Raw genomic sequence first — 6015 nt, 5'->3', positions numbered from 1 at the left:
TGCATTTTTCGTTCTAAAAACTGACACGCCTCAGACAGCAACATGACAGCCTAGGAAGAGGCTGAATTAAATATTAATCTCCAGGGTTTATTTAGAGTGCAAATTTGATCGTGGTTGTTTTAGACTTGAATCAATTTATTTTGCAAAAGCGTATCGGGTGACAGTGATGCAAGTCAATGACCACATCTCAGCCACAGCAAAGTTGGCGAGAGAAGAAAAAAAGAGAGAGGGGAGAGACAGACAGAGTTAAAAGAAAAAGCAGGGGCCTGAAACCTGAGTGCAAATTGCTGGGGACGTCTCATTAAGTTTGGATCTGTTGTTGACAACTACACAAAAACCTTCAACCAAAGAAAACTGCTTAAGGTAGTAAGTGGACTATTGATGTGTCAGGTACCCGTAATGGAATCTCCTTATACCTGGCACACTGCTACAAGAGGAAGGTGTACTCCTACTAAATCAATTAAATTCATTATACACCCATTGTAACTGTTTTAACTGGGTTAATCAAACACAAAAATGCCTTCAGTGAAGATTTGATTATTAATGACAAGAAAAACAACACTTGAACTTTTTGGGGGTGGGGGGGGGGACGACTGATGTCTCTGTCCCCTGCCCCCATTTAAAGTCTGGACTTTGAAAATAATACAAGGAAACATTTAATGAAGCCCCTTTGAACTTTTATGTAGTATTTTCAGTGTTTTAATTTTTTTTTTCTACAGACAAAATGAACTATTTTTGTAACCTCTGCAGATTACCTAACAAAAAAACCCCCCCAAAACAGTGAATGAAATAAAAATGGACCCTTCCCATGAAATATGCTAATTACATTCACGCATGCGTACAGACCCTGTTGGTTGGCAAACACCATAGAGTTGTGCACTAAGCAGACGCGCAATCGCGTGTGCGTCACGCACCCATTAGCCGTGTACAAAACAGCGCGATTTTCCCTCATTTTGCCAACCAAAACCTTAGTGCGCACGCGCTACGTGCAATTTACATATTTCATGGGGAGGGTCTATTGAGCACTGAAAGGGGCTCGTTATAGGAAAATACAACCGTAACCAATAGTTAGCCAGAATGGTTGCACCCCTTCTTACTCCTAAAATGTTACCTTAGTTTCGGCACTGCATAGTTAGAAGTGATAACTGGGATCTCTCATAGTTATGAATTAGCATCAGTCATATTTAGATGACAATTGTACCTCATTAGTAGGACTTGTGCCAAATAAATCATGTTCAAGACATTTACAAGTTATATATTTCACTTCACTGCTTATGTTTCACTTAGTTTCCTGTTCATGTTTGTTGTGTTGTCATTTAGCCTTCGAGAAAGACTCTGCTAGGGTTGAAACGTCAGGCCATTAACTATTTGCATTTTTGCTCTCGGTCCATTTGGTTGGTAAGTTGTTTGCAACAGCTAATTCTATTTTTTCAAGTTATATATTTATTAGAAACATGATTTATTCATAAGTAGGCCCCATATATAAGTAAGTCATAAAGATGTGATTCATACATAACTTGTATGACTTGTATTAAGTCAAAATGTACAAGTCATTATGATGAATTGATTTTCCCCTCTCTCACTTATGCTTCTGTACTTTTCATTTGGTGCACAGCCACTACCATACACTTTTTGTCACACAGACACCAAATGAACAACAGATACATTGAGTAGCTCTTTGCAGATCTTGTATTCCACAAACTCAAGAACATTGTATTCATCATTGACACAGCAACTGTTAAATTACTTCACTGAGATAACTGCTAATGTATATCAATGGTTTTCAAACTGTTGTTCATAATGGAAAAACAAATCATGTACCTATAATTGTGGTTGTGTACATTATGTGTATGTTTTTGTTTGCGTCACAATGAGTCTGTCCTTACCTCAACTGATATACAACTTTGGAATGTGTGACATACAATTTTTCAAGGTTCAACAGTGATAACGTCACTATCTTAGTATTAATAATAATCCAGAACAATAATATTGTCGTTTGGAACTTGATATTTCAAATAAAAAGGTCGCATTCCCTTAAGGTGATCCCCAGGCAGCCAGTGCCCAGGCAGGGCATTAGCGTGGGTGTGATCTTGGGCTATGGTTGTATGGGTTTGGACTGGCACCACAAATAAAATATTGAACAAGTAAGACTGCCAACATAGGGCTAGATGGCTCAGTTGGTACATTGCTGACAAATTAAACCTGAGGTCGTTGGTTCAAATCCCACTTCTTATAACGTTCCCGTACCTGATAATAACACAAGATACATGAATTAAATCCCATCCCATCCCCAGGATGAAGTGTCTAGCCAAATGACATAAGTGACCCAACTGGGACCTAAACCCTTGACAACTCCATAACTTAAAATAATCAAATCTTGTCTGCCCCCCCCCCCTCCCCCACTAGTCTAATGAGCTTGAAAGTAACGTGGTCTCACTTAACAGATAACAAAATAAGGAACATTATTATATCACTTATTGATTAATAATATTCTGGCTTGAGAGGAAGGAAATGAAATGAAAAACTGAAGCAACCCCTACAGGGCAAATAGAAGAAGAAGAAAAAAAAACCCAAGAGAGAACTTCACAAGTTCTAGATGAACAAAACATTAAAGAAGAAGGATGCAAGCTAACAATAATTTGACAACACTGACAGATGAAGTGATCTCACTCAATGGCCTGACAAGTTCTCTTCAGCTAGCTAAAGGCACTCGGTTATATCGATATGGAATGTACACAGTATGTGCGTTACATTAATGATTAAGCCACCTCGGACCGATGTAGCGCACCGTGTTTCAAGTTAATAAATCAAGGCATGCAGTGGAGCTTCAATATCACAGAAAGCTCAAGCTTGCAGTGACGTGTGCAATTAAAACAAATCATTCATGATCTATGAGCAAGGCTTTGTGAAGAAAGAGTGGGTCATGTAAGACTTCAATAGGTGTACTTCATCTCCCTGCCCATGGGTCACTCTTAATGTTAATAGCCATTTAGCTTTAATACGCTGATTTTTATTCTGTTCAATTTAGAACATTGGAGTTTTCCTTCCCTAGAAATTCATGGTAATATAAATGTCAGGTTGTTAGACTCTCCTGGCTCAACTCTCGAGGGCCAGCTGATTTTTTTTTAGTACAAGGGAAGAGCTTGTAGGAATTTTATGTCTGATATGTGGCAGAGGGTGTGCCCCCCCCCCCAATTTTCCCATCCTGTAACACTTTTTCTCTTGTACAGAAGTATCACTCCTGTAAGAAACCTTTGGAGATTGCCATAGAGTTATATATAAGAACTAGAGGGCGCACTGGTTATGCTTCTTGCACAAACGCTACAGGACCGCAAGGAGACACACGCCACTCTGTACGCGCGTTGAATCTGAAGTACACGTTGGAATCATAGATATAGAATTCTATATCTATGGTTGGAATTTGTGTTTATTGAACGCTGACGCGATGCTGTTTTGTCAACTTACAAAATGGCAGCACAACACGCCCTGAGCGATGCTGTTTTGTCAACTTAGAAAATGGCCGCCTGCCCGCATGCCAAGACACGTATTCAGGCCAGTGTGCCCTCTAGTTCTTATATATAGGAGAATATGGAGATTGATTAGATTTACCAATGAAGACACAATAGGAGTGAAGGTTCACCACGCCACATTTGTAGGAAAGGTGGTCACTGGTATAAGGGCAGGGTGTTGTTACACCTGCAAAAGTTGGGATACACCTGAAGTGGAGGTACACCATGCCACATACAGAACACCAAATATGTAGGGAAAGGGGAGGTGGTCACTGGTAAGGGGGGGGGGGGTGTTGTTACACCTGCAAAACTTGGGATAAGAGTGGAGGTACACCATGCCACATACAGAACACCAAATGTGTACGGAGGTGGTCATGGGTAAGGGTGGGGTGTTGTACGCCTGCAAAACTTGGGATACACCTCATTTGCTTCTATTCCACCTGATGAACTGCAACTTGCTTCGGGTAGATTCATCAAGGTTTTCATCAAGGACAACCTTGATGTGACATTCAATTGTCACATTGAATTCTGAAGGAACTTTCCGTTTGCAATGTTGGCAAGTTTTTCCCAATGAAAGTAAATGTGCAATAACAATGTGCAATAACAATGTCCTATTGAATTGAATTGAATGACAAGTATCAAGTGACATTATTATCACACCTTTACTGAAATAAAATGAACTGGTCGTCATTTCGCAATACACCTTCAACTCTTGGAGATAGAGTGCAGCATTTCACAGGTAAGGAGCACCTAATAACGACATTGATGGCTTCTGTTGTTTTAAAGGCAGTGGACACTTTTTGTAATTGTCAAAGACTAGCCTTCACAGTTGGTGTATCTCAACATATGCATAAAATAACAAACCTGTGAAAATTTGAGCTCAATCGGTCATCGAACTTGCGAGATAATAATGAAAGAAAAAAACACCCCTGTCACACGAAGTTGTGTGTGTTCTAAATCTGAGGTCTCGAAATCTAATTCGTGGAAAATTACTTCATTCTCAAAAACGACTCCACTTTAGAGGGAGCCATTTCTCACAATGTTTTATACTACCAACCTCTCCCCATTACTCGTTACCAAGTAAGGTTTTATGCTAATAAATTTTTTGAGTAATTACCAATAGTGTCCACTACCTTTAAACTCTGCTAAAATGCAGACACACATAAAACATTATATTCTGTGACAGTTTCACAATTGCCTTGCTCTGTTTATTGGTTGAAAGTGAAAGTGTGTAAACTTGGTTAAGCTGTGGAAATTACCCCAAAAGATAATGTATGTTAAACAAAGACACCACTAACATTATTTTCATTCAACTTTTTTTTTCTAGGAGTGCAATCCTGTACACTGGTGTGCATATGGGAGGCATGCATGCTTATTATATATATAATGTGTAAACTTCACTTTTAAGACATGTGACTGTGAGTAGTTTGGGTCTGAAGAAAAATTTTCCTCTGTACTTGTTATCTCTTATTTCTTGAAATGAAAAGAGTTTCTTAAAGGCATTGATTGTGTGGAAAGATTAAATAGTTTCTAAAAGACATTGATTGTGTAGAAAGATTACTCAGGCAAAGTGTTGTGTCACCAGCAACCCTGCCCAGTGTTGAAAGACAAATTGAAATCTGTGTGTTCTCAGAATCACTTTGAAGAGGGTTCGGATGACTTCTTAAGTAGAACTGCCAGTACTACTGATAAGATTTCCTTTACTAACGAAGGGTGAGAGGTTCTATTTGTCTAAGCTTACATGCTGAATCACAATATCTAAGTCTCTTGACTCCCAAGATTCCATGTCTTGAAGTTATGTGACTAGATGTTGAAGCACTGATAAGTGTCCCAGGTTAGGATTGAAGTAGGTCTCAGCTTTTGTAATCAGAATTCTACTGATGACAGCCAGGTCAACAGTGGGGTTAAAGAAGTCAATTATTTACTTCTTTAAGAATAGATACTTCCCGATGTCTGCCATCTTTAAAACCACTGGACACCTTTGGTAAATGTCAAAGACCAGTTTTCCCACACAGTTTTGCAAAAAATAACAAATCTGTGAAATTTTTGACTCGCATATGGTCCACATGATGGTCATCGAAGTTTCATAGAGAATAGGGATGAAAAAACACCCTTGTTGCACAAATTTATGTACTTTGGGATGCATAATAAAAGGCTTCAGGCCTTAAATCTTTTATTTTTTGAGTGAGGTTACCCCTTTCTAAAAAAATACATTCCTTCAGACGTTTCTTACAATGTTTTATACTTTCAACAGCTCTCCATTGCTCGTTACCAAGTAACTTTTAATGCTAACAATTATTTTGAGCATAATTACCAACAGTGCCCAGTGCCTTTATAAAGAGGTCGTGTTGTTTACTTCTTTAAGAATAGATAGTTCCTGATATCTGCCATCTTTACAGGGTACTTAAATTCTTTGCTATTGCGTTGAGCCGTGTCAAGGGTTCCAAGTTTTCTATGCAGCCAAGTTCACCGACCAACATGCAAGGAATTTGAATGGAACATTTCA

The 6015-nt window shown here is 38.8% G+C and overlaps 1 protein-coding gene across 1 annotated transcript in view; it reads right to left on the bottom strand.

Annotated features, from left to right (window-relative positions):
• Positions 1-1700: 1700 nt before the first annotated feature.
• The window catches only part of LOC139941314 (methyl-CpG-binding domain protein 2-like), a 65742-nt gene continuing 61427 nt past the window's right edge, over positions 1701-6015 (bottom strand). The window contains exon 10 of the mRNA XM_071937741.1: positions 1701-2247. The gene's annotated coding sequence lies outside the window, so the exon portion shown is untranslated. The remainder of the gene's footprint in view (positions 2248-6015) is intronic.

Source organism: Asterias amurensis, chromosome 9 (genome assembly GCF_032118995.1).
Source record: "Asterias amurensis chromosome 9, ASM3211899v1".
NCBI lineage: Eukaryota > Metazoa > Echinodermata > Asteroidea > Forcipulatida > Asteriidae > Asterias > Asterias amurensis.
Note: the sequence above shows the minus strand (reverse complement) of the source record. Positions and strands in the feature narration are given on the sequence as shown.